The sequence below is a fragment of the Diceros bicornis genome, chromosome 34 (assembly GCF_020826845.1).
Source record: "Diceros bicornis minor isolate mBicDic1 chromosome 34, mDicBic1.mat.cur, whole genome shotgun sequence".
NCBI lineage: Eukaryota > Metazoa > Chordata > Mammalia > Perissodactyla > Rhinocerotidae > Diceros > Diceros bicornis.
The window spans coordinates 36,733,325-36,747,502 of record NC_080773.1 but is presented as its reverse complement, the minus strand read 5'-3'; the positions used below and the strand labels follow the sequence as shown (position 1 = coordinate 36,747,502).

The following is a 14,178-nucleotide window of genomic DNA, read 5'->3' as shown; positions in this document are numbered from 1 at the left end:
GGAACGTTTCTCCTTAACGTCTAGCTAAGGAACGCCCCGAGCTGTGGGCATCTGGAGTCCTGGGAACTACATTACCCAGAACACACTGCACTGAAGGACGGCTGCGTTGCTCCAATGAAAGAGCAGAACAGGGACATTTCCGTGCCTAGGAAGCTTTACGGGAGGGACTTCCGGCGTCCCTTTTCTGAGGGTTACTGCGGTTTCTGTGCGTTCGGTTCGCGCGGACGGAGGCTTCCGGGTGTTGGGTGGGGCCTGTGGTGACGGGACCTAGGACCAAGAATGTCACTGGGTTTATCTTTGCAGTCGTTGTCTATTTATCAGCAACAGGAACCGGATTCTAATAGAGAATCCATTTTCCTGGTGAAGACAATGACTTGTATTTGGAAAGCGAGTCCATTAAACTGTTCAGTGATGACAATGTGCAGAAATGAGGTGTCCCTTTAGATGTAAGTGCCCAAGAGGCCCTGTGTTTCTCTCATTGTAGCCCTACTTACTGGTAGGACTTGAATACTGTATTCATTTGTCGTCCACATGGCTCCCTTCCTCACTGCATTCCAGACTCAGTCCAATATCCCCTCCTCTGAGAGGCCTTCTTGGGTTGCCCCATCTAGAGTCACCCCAAACTCTCTGGTCTCTTCATGCTCTTTTGTTTTTGTTTTTTTCAGGATCCTTAGGGGCATTTTACATTCTCTTGATCATTTACTTGGTTCCTTTGCGAGGATCTGACTCCATCCCTGGAATATGAGCTCCTCTTCACTTTGCCCTAAAATATGCCTCTTTGACATACATTTTTTTTGTGAGGAAGATCAGCCCTGTGCTAACATCTGCCAATCCTCCTCTTTTTTTTTGCTGAGGAAGACTGGCCCTGGGCTAACATCCGTGCCCATCTTCCTCCACTTTATACGGGATGCCACCACAGCATGGCTTGCCAAGCAGTGCGTCGGTGTGCGCCCAGGATCCGAACCTGCGAACCCCGGGCTGCCACAGTGGAGCGGGCACACTTAACCACTTGCCCCACAGGGCCGGCCCTGACATACATTTATTTTAAACTAAAGGCAATTAAAAAGCAGCAAACACAAGAATAGCACTCTCTTCTCCCCCTATTTGCCTAAAAGCAGTACATAAATTTACGAAGGACAAAAGTTAATCACCAGAAACAACCTCAGAACCTCATCAGCCTGGAGATAGCACCAGAGGAATTTACATAAATTTACCAACTAGGCTTTATCCAGCATTACTTTCCCATATTAATTGCCGCCCCTAGGGACTCAAGGTACTTTTCCTTTGTCCTTGTTACTTCGCTTAAAATGTATTGTTCTTCCTGGAAGAAGTTACACAAGACTCAATTCTAATCCACGTCTGAGTTACTCAGCTCTGACTCATCATGTATACATCAGATGTACGTGTTAATGAACTTCTGTTTGCTTTTGAAGTCTTTTGTTACAGAGCCTGAGCGAAGAAGGTAAGAACAGGGTAGAGGAAAAAATTTTCCTTCACAGCATCTCAAAATACTTTAGTGATGAGTTGCAGACAACATTCTCCTGCAGTCAGCCTGCGGCCCCTTTAAGAAGGAATGACCCTCTCCCACGCCCTTGATGCCCGGATGCTATTTCCCAGCGCCGCTCACAGTGCCCGTGGACGTTTCTCCTCAATGTCTAGCTACGGAACGCCACGCGCTGTGGGCATGCGTAGTCGTGGGAACTACATTACCCATAACCCGCTGCGCCCAAGGACAGCTGCGTTGCTCCAATGAAAGAGCAGAAGAGCGGCATTTCGCGACTGGGAAGCTGTCTGGGCGGGACTTCCGGCGTCCCTTTTCTGGTGGTTACTGCGGTTTCCATGGGTTTGGTTCGGGCGGATGGAGGCTTCGCGGCTTTGGGTCGCGGCAGAGGTGACGGGACCGAGGAGGCGCTGTCCCAGCTGCAGAGGGCGGGTCTGAGGCTTGGCGTCGCCGCCCAAGGGACCCGCGCCAAGGCCGGGACAGGGACCGCCGTGCCCGGGCCTCTCCTCTCCCGCCGCTTCCGGCCCCGCTCCACCCCGGAGCCGGATGGCGGCGGCCGCGCGGAGGGAGCCGGCTCAGGTCAGTGCTCGTGCTCCGCGCCTTCCCCGCCCTCAGCCCAGCCCAGCCCTAGAGCCCCGAGTGCGGGCGCCGCTCACGGGCCTGCAGCCCAAGCCCCGGTGTCCGGGACGGGAAGGCGCTCGTGGAGCCTGCTTCTGAGAACCGGGGTGACGGGTGTGGGAGAGGGTTACAGGGGAGGGCTCGGCGGGGGGTAAAGCCGTGCAGGGGCAGCTGAGCCGGAGGATTAGGGAAAACCAGGCTCTTGTTTCTGTCCACAGGCGACAGAGAATGTGAGGTTAAGTTGTGCTTGAGGAGTTTTACCTTCATTGTCAGGACGCTGGGAGCCACAGAGGGTTGTGAACAAAAGAGGGCCACTGCCTGAGATACGGTTCTGAAGGTTTTCCAAAAGCTGGTCTGGGGGAAGCACAGATCGGAGGAGAGATGCTAATAGTTAGCCACACGAAGGTTGAGTCCTGTAGAGGATTGCGTAACTGGAAGAGTGTACTCAGGACTGAGGCCATAGGGAATGCAGGCCTCTTGAGATCACCTGGCTCCTGGGCTGCGCAGTGGTACTTATCGGCCTGAGCCCGTGGGATCCTGGCCGTGGTTGCCAGACTCGCAGATGACCTTTCCCTTTCCCCCGATTCCCCAGAACTGCAGAATGGCATAGGGATACTGGTGTGTGTCCTTTATTGCAGGTCCTCCCTAGTCCTCACCCATCCTACCCACATAATCTCTGGGATAATGGTGTTCTGGGACTGTTCTGCCACTCTTCCAGCCCTTGGGCCTGGGGACCTTGAACAGGCACCAAACCCAGAGTCCTAAGTCCATGCATAAGATTTTTTGGAGTGGTTCCTGTTTTTGGCAATCAGAAAAAGCTGTGGAAGCTTGCCCTAGGCATGGTTACAAGAATGTACAAAGACTTGGAGGGAAGGCTGAACTGAATCAGGGACCTGCAGGTATCCTACTTTCTCATGGGAACTGGGAGCAGTAAGGTAGGAGTCAGGTCTGGAACAGCTCTGTGAGAAGTTGGGTGTCTCTTCTGGAGGTGGTGGGAGCAGGGGATTTTGGAGCGGTTAAGGCAGGTGATCTGACCCTGGTCGCATCAGGCTCCCTGTAGCTGCAGCATGAACAGTATGGGTGTGAGGTGGGTGGTAGGAAGATGAGTGTTGGAGTACTACTGCAATAGTCTGGGTGAGTGTAATGGTAGCTGGATCAGGGTGGTGGCTGTGGGGGTGGTTAATCATGGTTGGGTTCTGCATCAATGTCTTGGGTATGGTTGCCTGCATTTTCTAATTTTGAGGTTGAGAGAAAGAGAGAGAGGAATTAGGGATAACTTGAAGGTTTGCTTTTAGCAGCTGGAAGGATGGTACATCCATCAACTAAAATGGGGAAGTCCATAGTAAATAATTGTCAATGGAGATATCAGAAGGATTTTTTTTTCCCAGGCTACTTTTTTTTGAGGAAGATTCGCCCTGAGCTAGCCACTGTTGGCAATCTTCCTCCTTTTTTCTCCCCAGAGCCCCAGTAGATAGTTGTGTGTCATAGTTGTACATCCTTCTAGTTGCCGTATGTAGGATGCTGCCTCAGCATGGCTCCATGAACAGTATGTAGGTTCACACCTAGGATCTGAAGTGGAGCACACGAACTCAACTGCTACACCACTGGGCTGGACCCAGAAGTTTTTTTTTTTTTTTTTTTGTGAGGAAGATCAGCCCTGAGCTAACATCTGCCAATCCTCCTCTTTTTGCTGAGGAAGACTGGCCCCTGGCTAACATCCATGCCCATCTTCCTCTACTTTGTATGGGACGCTGCCACAGCATGGCTTGACAAACGGTGCATCAGTGCACGCCCAGGATCCGAACCGGCACACTTAACTGCTTGCATCACTGGGCCGGCCCCCTGGACCCAGAAGTTTTTTTATGACCTGCTAAGGGTATGAGATGTTTCAGAAAACAGTTTGTGGGCATCTGGAACTCTGAGGAGGAGTTCAGGATTTTTTAAAAAATTATTTATTTATTAACTATTATTTTTTTGGTGAGGAAGATTAGTTCTGAGCCAACATCTGTTGCCAGTTCTCCTCTTGTTGCTGAGGAAGATTGGCCCTGGGCTAACATCCATGCCCATCTTCCTCCACCTCATATGTGGGACATCTACCACAGCATGGCCTGATAAGTGGTACGCAGGTCCGCGCCCAGTATCCGAACCTGCAAACCCCAGGCCGCCGAAGCGGAGCATGCGAACTTAACCACTAGGCTGCTGGGCTGGCCCCAGGAGTTCAGGATTTAGACTTCTGCAAAAGGTAGTAGAGAGTATGTGGACCAGGGAGGAGCTGTAGGTTGCTTTAATATGGGGGATCCTGGTCAGGATGATAATGGTAATAGTAGCCCAGGAAGAAGAGGGTGGGCCTACTTGTAGCCGTGGTTGTGGGTGTCACAACACAGAGAGAGGGTTGGGGAGAGCATATGGTTTGGTATGTGGCCAAGGCCTTTGAGGAATGAGTGGAATGGAGATGGGTGCTGGAGGCATAGGAGGAATTGAAATAAGATGACACTGAGGCTGAGACTGGTGCTTATTCACTGCTCTACAGATTCACGAGGACGTTGCTGTGACCCTTGGTGGAGCCTGGGGTGTTCCAGTAGGCTGGTGGATTCATTTATGGGCACAAGTGGTCATCCGTGAGACTCCCTGAGGATGGTGTAAAGGGCCACTGGGGCTGGGCCTTGAATGAGGGTTAGGTGGAGACAGGAAAGCTGTGACTGGTGAGGGTACATCAAGTGAAGGAGGGCCATGGATATCTGAAATCTGATGTGGTTGTCAGTAGGTGAGGTTGAAGCAAAGAACAGTCAGAGAGAGAGGCCTTCATAGCAGGACTCAAGGTTGCCTCTGTCAGTGGGGACCATGAGAGTCTGGGGTAGTACTTGATCCTCATTGAATGTGCCGAGCATTCTCTGGACCACGTATGCTAAGTAAGGAGAGGTCAAGGAGATGACTGTGGTGAAGGGCAGGAGGTGACTGCGGCTGTGGGAGTGCAGTTATGAGAGAGAGGTGTGGTAGAAAGAGTGTTGTGCACATGGAGAGGGAATGTGAACTCATGGTCCCAGAGTCCTGGTGTAGGCCTAAGAGTGAAGGCCGAGCCCATGTTTGATGGGGTCTGGGAGAAACGAATGATCTGTGGACTCTCAGGGGAGTTGCCTGAAGAAGGGGGTCTGGGGCCCTACAAGTTAGCCCCAGAGCTTAAATGCCATCTACCTGTCTCCCTGCCTGTTGTTGAGGGCTGACACAGTGATCAATAGGACCATGATGAGACAGTGGGCATCAGTGCCCACTGAGCTTGGAAATCTTCACTGATGTAGGGAAGAGAGGAGGGTAAGCAGGGAATAGATTAGGGAGGTGTTGATATTAGGATCCTTGGAAAGAGATGATCATGAAACAAATTGTCTCCATCATGGTAGGGTTGTGTGACCTTTGAAGTTGTGCCTGTGGGAATGCAGCTGTGGGAGAGAAGTGGGGTTCAAAGAATGATGCGCACATGAGGAGGTAGTGTGAGCTGATGTCCCCAGGTCCCTCGAATTGGGGTCATAAGGGTGAAGGGTGATGCCATGTTTTTTGTGTCTTGGAGGGACGATCTGGGAGACCTCACAGGTAGTACCTAACAAAACCAGTGTCAGATCACTCTCACCTTCCATATAGCCAGCTTCTCTCCCTAACCCGTGTTCGCGACACCCATCACATTGTCAAGAGGCAGTGTGGCCTACATGTCAGGCCCAGAGCTCAGATATCATCAGTCTGCCCATCTGCCTATTGTTGCTGTGGGAGGACATGGTACCAGTGGGAATATAAGGAGAGAGTGGCTCCAATGGCATGGAGGTCTGGTATCTTCTGAGGTGGGGAGTACAGTGAGCAAAGGATGGATGTGGAGGGTGGGGGATATGATGAACTGGGAATCCTAGGAGAGAAGCTGATCATGGAATGAACTTTCCCCCTTATGACAGGGTATGGACTTTGGGAATATGGCCAGTCACTTCTCCCAGGAGGAGTGGAGGCTCCTTGATGAGGCTCAGAGATTCCTGTTCTGTGATGTGATGCTGGAGAACTTTGCTCTTGTAGCATCTGTGGGTAAGACCTTCACATCCCTCCTGGTGCCCTGAGGTGATGTCCTGCCTTTTGGTTTTCCCCAGCGTTAGTTCTGTCTTTCTGACATCTGAACTGTGGGCTCTGCTGCTTTTCGCCACTTTCTTGTCATATATGCTGTGCGTGCCAGCACGGAACTGTGTGTTATGCCCTGAACAATCGACTCCCCAAGCAGTCCTAACACTTGTGGCATCAAAAAGTGCAGAGAAGGGTCTGAGTGTCAGGAGTCTTACAGTCAGCTTAGTGGATTCCTCCTTGCTTGCCTTCTCCCTGTCAGGGTGACTACATCTAGATCCATGGCGTCCAGTTTTCCACCTTTCTCAGGCTATGTCTTCTTTGTGACTGCCTTGGCCAGGTCATGGTTGTTACTGCCATGAACCATGAACAGTTCTTCAGTTGTCTTTTGTTATATTTTCTTTTCTTTATTTTTTTCGGTTGAAGAAGATAGTCCCTGAGCTAACATGTTGCCAATCTTCCTCTTTTTGCTTGAGGAAGATTGTCCCTGAGCTAACATCTGTGCTATCTTCGTCTATTTTCTATATGGGATGCCAGCATGGCATGGCATGATAAGTGGTGCATAGGTCAGCTCCTGGGATCTGAACCCATGTACCCTGGGCTGCCAAAGTGGGGCAGGTGGACTTAACCATTACACCACCGGGCCAGCCCCAATATTTTCTTTTCTGAATACTATTGTGTGCCAAGTGGCTCTGGGCCAGTCCTGATCACTCACCTATGCTGTCTTTCATTAAGACATATCATTTAGGTTGTGAGTAGTTCCACAATGGAGGGTATAGGGATAACCCTGGTTGCTTCACAGGGTAAGCATGGCAAAATGATTTCAGAGGAAGCCTGGCTCTGTTGAGTGGAAACTAGAGGAGGACATGACATCAGGGCTGTGTTCACATCATGCCAGGAAACTGCCATGTGTCCAATAGTGTTTTGGTGCAGTGTCACTGGCCATACCTCATTTCTACCTCTTCTTCCCCTTACGTGACACTTTGCTCACTTGTCATTTTGACTTGGCTTTTCGTCACCTCCAACTTCGAGGCCTCTGTGTATCACCTATTCCTCTGCAATATTCTCCAACATTGACCTGCACTTGTGTCATGAAGTGTGCACATATTCCTAAATAGTCGTTGAACACCATTTACTCAATTACAATTGAATTGTATTGGGAGAGGACACAACTAGCCTTCCACACAGTGTGCCCATGTCACCAGCAGACCAGGTCCTGCTGAAGGCTATTGGCAGAGGAGTGATTTGGAGACTCTGCCTGTCCTCCATGTGGTGTACCCCATCCTTGTGTCTTTTGTCTGGTGAGATCTTTCCTATTCTGTGATCCTCAGAGACCTGGTACTGCTAAGCAACCCTTCTTCCTGCCCCCAAGTCCCTTGTTTTCAGAACAATCCCTTGGACCCAACTTGTTGTGTCTGACACAACTTTGTAATGGGGCTTTCCACACCCACTGAAGTTAACTTACATTTTCTCAACATTTCTGTGCTTTCAGGTTGTTGGCATGCAGCAGAAGATGAGGAGGCCCCTTCTGAGCAGAGTGTACCTGTAGGAGAGTCACTGGTCAGGGCTTCTAAGGCAGGTCCATCCACCAGAAGACCCATTCCTGTGAGATGTGTATCCTAGTCTTGAAAGATATTTTGCCCCAAGCTGAGCACCAAATAATATACTCTTTGCGGAAACCATACTTGGATTGCACATGTTTGAGATGTTTTTGTTTCACTGCAAACCTTCACCAGCAACAGAGGCAAGGCAGTGAAGAAAAGCCTTGGAAAAGAGGTGTGCATAGGGCCTCATTTGTGATGAGCTGCAGCCTTTATATGTCAGGGGAACCTCACCTGTAGGGAGGTTTGAGTGGACTTCCTGGCCACTTCTGGCCTTTTCCCGCACCAGGCCACTCCCAACAGTGAGGAGCCACACAGTGACAACGAGAGTGGGCAGGCCTGTCACAGTGGGAAAAGTCATTACAAGTGGGGTGAACGTGAAGACTCTGCCAGCCACAACCACACACTTGTACAACATCAGAGTATCTGCTCTGGAGAAGAGCTTTATGAGTGTGGCAAATATGGGAAAGCCTTCAGCTGCAACTACAGATTTGTTCAGCACCAGCAAGTTCACACTGGATGAAGTCCATGTCACTGTGGTGAATGTGGAAAATTCTTGAACAAAATCTCTGACCGTATTAAACATCAGAGAATTTGCACTGGGGAAAGGACGTATGAATGCAGTGAATGTGGAAAAGTCTTTATCCACAAATTCAAACTCATTCACCACCAGAGACAATACCACACTGGAGGAAAGCAGTATAACTGTGGCCAATGTGGGAAATCCTTTCCCCACAAATCTTACGTCATTCAACACCAGAGAATTCATACTGGCACAAGTCCTTATGAGTGCGGTGAATGTGGGAAATCCTTTAGCTTCAAATCCTCCCTCATTCAACGCCGGAGAGTTCACAGTGGAGAAAGACCTTGTGAATGTAGTGAATGTGGCAAGTCTTTTAGCCGTAAATCTAACCTCTGTAAACACCAGAGAGTTCACACTGGAGAGAGGCCTTATGAGTGCAGTGAATGTGGCAAGTTCTGTAGTCAAAGCTCTGGCCTTTTCCAACACCAGAGAGTTCATACTGGAGAGAGACCTTATGAATGCACTGAATGTGGCAAATGGTTTAGACAATGCTTTAGCCTTATTCAACACCAGAGAGTTAACAATGAAGAAAGACCTTATGAGTGCAGTGAATGTGGGAAGTCCTTTAGCCGACGCTCCACTCTTAATGAACACCAGAGAGTTCATTCTGGAGAAAAGCTTTATGAGTGTGGGGAAGGTGGGAAGTCCTTTAAACAAAGCTCTAGCCTTTTCCAACTCCAGAGAGTTCACACTGGAAAAAGACCTTACGAGTGTACTGAATGTGGAAAATCCTCTATCTGCAAATGTTACGTCATTCAACACCACAGAATTCATACTGACTCAAGACCATGTGAGTGGGGTGAATGTGGGAAATCCTTTAGATAATACTCTGTTCTTGTTCAACACTTGAAAGTTCATTCTGGAGAAAAGCCTTATGAGTGCACTGAATGTGGGAAATCTTTCAGATGATGCTTCGGCCTTATTCAACATGAGAGAATTCATTCTGGGGAAAAACCTTATGAGTGTAGGGAATGTGGGAAGTCCTTTAGACAAAGCTCTACCCTTTTCCAGCACTGGAGGGTGCACACTGGAGAAATACCTTATGAGTGTACTGAATGTGGGAAATCCTTTACCCACAAATCTACCCTCATTCACCACCAGAGAATTCATACTGGTACAAGTCCTTATGAATGCGGGAGAAAAGCCTTATGAGTCTGGGGAATGTGGGAAATCTTTTAGTCAAAGCTTGAACCTCAGTCAACATCAGAGAGGTCACTCTGGTGAAAGGCCTTGTGAGTGCAGTGAATGTGGGAAGACTTGTACTTAAAAATCTCACCTCATTGAACAGCAGAGAGTTCACACTGGAAGACTTTATGAGTGTGGTGAATGAGGGAAATTGTTAGCCAAAAATCTAACTTGCTTAGACACTGGAGAGTTCACAATGGAGAGAGGCCTAATGAGTGCAGTTCATGTAGGAAATCCTTTACCTTCAAATGTGACCTCTTTAGACACCAGCAAGTTGATAGTGACACAAGATTTTATAAATGTGGGGAATGTGGGAAATCTTTTGTCAAAGTGCTAGCCTCAATTGACACCAGAGAGGTCACACTGTAAAAGGCCTTATGAGTGCAGTGAATGTTGGAAACCTTTTACCCAGAAATCGATCTTTAGTCACCAGGCAGTTCACGCTTGAGAAAAGCCTGAAATGTGCCAGGAATGTTTTGTTTTTTCACTCAGTGTGATAACACTGGAGGGGATTCTGTGTGAGAGACGTTTAACTGAACATAAAACTCTTTTGTCCGAACACAGACTATACGAGATTGCTCAGAAGTTTCAGGTGTGTGGGAGGCTTTAAGGAGATGCAATGCACTATGTAACCTGCTGAGGACTATTGCCAGATGTACATCACTGCAGTTTCTGTGGCTAAAGCCATTTCATCTGTACTATCTGGCACATCTGCACAGTGTACATCAGTAATCACCCTAGTGTGCTCAGAAAAGCTGACTTCTGTGTTGTCCCATTTCTTTGAGGAAATTATGAATAGCCCAAGCCCTTCACAGAGTCCTCATTCGTTTCTCTCTGGCTTTAGGGAATGGACCTGACCCAGTTTCGGTCCAGAGGACCCATCCTCAGCTTGCTATGAAGGCCACCTTTTTCAGTGACATTGTTGTTCTCATGTCATGCTTGTGATGTACTCCTCCAGATTCTAATTGTCCAATCTGGAAACTGCTTGCTGCACATCGTTCTGGTTTATGTTCTTTTTGTAAAGGTATTTTTGTTTTTGACCCTTTAATTTCATGGTTCTGTTCACTGTGGGGTGATTTGAAAGCAAAATTGTGATTTGTCAGCATGTTGGGGTGACCAGATTTTGTGGGGATCCCAAACTTTCTGTCCTTCAGAAGGGACAGTATGATGGCAGAAATAGCTCTTTGTCCAACATTGTTCTAATTTGCATTGCTGCCCAAGGCCTCAAAAGAAAGACTGCAGGGTTTTGTGGTCCTAATTTGTGGTCTGGTGCCACAATTTTTTGGGAGGCCAGAGGTCACCCTGAAGGGGAGACCTTTGTTATGACAACCTTTTGTGCTTCTGTGAACAGCAGGAATTTTATTCCTTTGTTCATAGTGTCTATTACATAGTTCCCAGCATGTTGAGGGGACCTCTTCCCCAGGTCCTGCAAAGGAGCCCTGTGCTATAATGTACAAAGTTTCACAGGGTAGTGTCATTTGTTGTAAGACTGTAAGGGTCAGGTGGAAGTGTAATTGCTACAGAAACACTGGATTAATAGGGAGTGGAGAAGATTGTAGTAAATTGGATGCAATGTGTCTCTTCTAAGAGTTTGTAAACATACCCATATTGGAATGTGTGATCAATGTGTACAAAAGTCTTCAGGACCTTTGTAACTGTATTTCCTGTAGCTGAGTTCATTGAGAGAGAAAATGATCTAATGTTCGGTGGATTCCCACACTTTTCTGGTCTGTTCACCTCTGGGCCATTGCTCTATAGGCAGAAAAACAAGGACAGAGAGAAAAGTGATCCAGTTGTCCAAGGATGTGTCCTTTGTGATGCAGCCAGCATTCCTGTTGATTCAGGTGACAGCAGTCTTTATTGCTTGCTGATATTTGCTGCCACTGAGGCAAGGCTGCCTCTCTGGGGGTGTGAGGAGAGAGATGGTGGGGTCCATGTAGGGTTGCCAACCTTATGTTCTAGGAAAAGAGAGACACCTAGGCTTTCATTTTTAGAACTTAGTTAAGGTATAATTTGTATAATTGACAGGCAGGCAAGTGTACTTACCTAATGTGTACATTTGCTAAGTTTTGATGTACATATACAGCTGTGAAACCATTGTCATACTCGTGAAAATGAACTTATCTGTCACCCACATATTTACCTTGTGGGTGCCTTCCCCAGCTCTCCAGGTGATCGTTGATTTACTTTCCTTTACAATAGATTAGTTTTCCCATGATTTAAAATAGGTATCATAGGAGTGATGTCAGCATCATGGCAGAGTGAGCTTCCCCCATTGAACTCTCCCCCTCTAAGACACAACAAAAAGGACATTCATATTCCAACAGAAGCTAGTCACACAACACAGGGGACGTCTGAGGCACCCAGACAGCTGTACACCTGAGGACAGAGGTGCTGGAATCCCCAGAGTAAGTGGAAGGAGGTAAGAGGAACTCCCTTCTTTTCCCAAGAACCATGACCCAGAGAGTGAGACCATGCAGTTCTCGGGGGGGGGGGGGGGCGCAAGGGGCAGCTTGCCACATGGAAACCAGCGTTCTCCAAGACTGCTAACAGCCCATAGGGATCCCCCTATGGAGGGAGCAGTACTGTTGTGAGGGTACTTGCAACAAGCTAGCCCCTCAGGAGAGCAGAGAGCCAGAGCAAGGCAAGAAACCTCTGAGATTGGGGAGGCAAAAGTAAGCTCCCCTCCCCTACCCTGCCTGCCTGACCAGTGCTTCAGCACAGCAGCACTTGTGCTCAGCCCCATCCCCAGATGCAGCAGCCCCCGGGCACATGGGCCCCACCAGTAGTGGGGTGAGCCAGCTCCTCCTTTGACCCAGAGCACTCCAGCTCCAGCTTCTTTGGCCCAGTGGCACTCCAGCTCCTGCTTCTTTGGCCCAGCAGTACTTCAGCTGCAGCTGCTTCAACCCACCGGCACCCGAACCCAAGTTGCTTCACCCTAGCTGAGCTACAGTTCCAGCTGTTACCCTGCTCCAGCTCCAGCTGTTCCCACGCTTCAGCCCCAGCAGCCTTGGCTTAGCCACGCTTCACATCAGCCGGAGGCTAACAAGTGTGCCCGTGGATTGAGGCAGGCCAGAATACACAGCCCTTGACCCCCGCCTGGTGGCAGCAAGAGGAAACTGTGACCATATGTTTTCACTATGAGAAAAAGTAAGCCAACACCGACAGGCACTATGCAAAAATATATTAAATTTCTGGACCAAAAGGAAAATGACAAGCATCCAGAAGTCAACCCAGAAAGCACAGAAATGTATAACCTTAGTGACAGAGAATGCAAAATAGTCATCATAAAAAATCTTAATGAAATATAAGAAAACAGACAATTCAATGAAATCAGGAGTTTCTTCACAAAAGAGATTAAAACCATAAAAAAAACCCAATCATAAATCTTAGAGAGATGAAAAACACAATAGAGGAGATAAAGACAAATCTGGAAGCCTTAAGCATCAGAGCTGACAATATGGAGGAAAGAATTAGCAATATTGAGGACAACAATGCTCCAGAGGGAGGAGGAAAGAGAACTAAGACTAAAAAGAAATGAAGAAACTCGCCAAGAAATAGCTGACTCAATTAGAGAATACAACATAAGGATTATAGGTATTCCAGAGAGAGAAGAGAGGGAAAAAGGAGCAGAGAACTTTCCCTGCGAGGGAAACTCATAGCAATACAGGCCCACCTTAACAAACAAGAAAAAGCCCAAATAAGTGTCGGGGGAAGAGGGAGAATCTCCCTCTGCCCTTTCCCTTATGGTTCTTCTGGCTGGCCAAATAATCAACAAGACAGGTTAGCAGGAGAAAATAATACCAAGTTTAATAACATGTATACATGGGAGAAAGCAGGGACACTGCGTTTCTCAACACAATAGCAGAAATTCTCATCTTAAATATCATTTTCAGCCAATGACAAAGGAGGATTTTGGGGGTGGGGGAGTCAATTACAGGAGATTACCACTAAAGCACAGTAAACAAGAGTAAGGTTTATTATACAGCCCCAAGGCCTCATCTTCCACATTGATAAGTTACTAGAAATGAGCTCACCCCCCCCTCTCTTCTCCAAACAGAGAGGGAGATACCTTTACAAATGGAGATTTCCCTTATAAATGTAAATGATTGTCTGGCAACTCCTCGCAGGGCCATCCAAAGAATGTGGCCAGAGAGACAGGACTCCCGATAAGATGGGCTTGTTGGTGCCTTTTCTATTGTAACCTCTATCCTAAATTATCTTTTATAGCAGTCATGATAATAACCCCTTCCTAAAACAGATTTTTTTTGGTTTTAAATTCTTTAGGCAGTTTGGGAGGGGAAACTCAAATATTTTTCCTGAGCTCTCTGAGTCCTTATTGTCTTCAGCTCGAAATAATCCGCATACCAGAGTGGTGCTTCCTGGGGCAGCTTGCCCTGAGCACCATCAGTTCCCTCCTCTGAAACTTCCCTAGAAGTTTCACATATTAAAAGCTGAGCTGGTGACTGTGGAGAGAGAAATCGTGTTAGTACCCGGGTGATAAGAAGTCTGCAAAGAGAGACAAGAACATAGGTTAGAATGAGGATGAACAAGCAGAAAAGAACAAATCGGAGCACATTTCCCCACACTCCATTAAACCA

At 47.9% G+C, this 14,178-nt stretch overlaps 1 protein-coding gene and 1 pseudogene across 1 annotated transcript in view; both read left to right on the top strand.

The window, feature by feature from the left end:
* Positions 1-1,825: 1,825 nt before the first annotated feature.
* LOC131397524 (zinc finger protein 551-like) lies at positions 1,826-12,069 on the top strand (annotated as a pseudogene).
* The window catches only part of LOC131397518 (zinc finger protein 551-like), an 83,375-nt gene continuing 71,255 nt past the window's right edge, over positions 2,059-14,178 (top strand). The window contains 1 exon segment of the mRNA XM_058530542.1: positions 2,059-2,080. The gene's annotated coding sequence lies outside the window, so the exon portion shown is untranslated.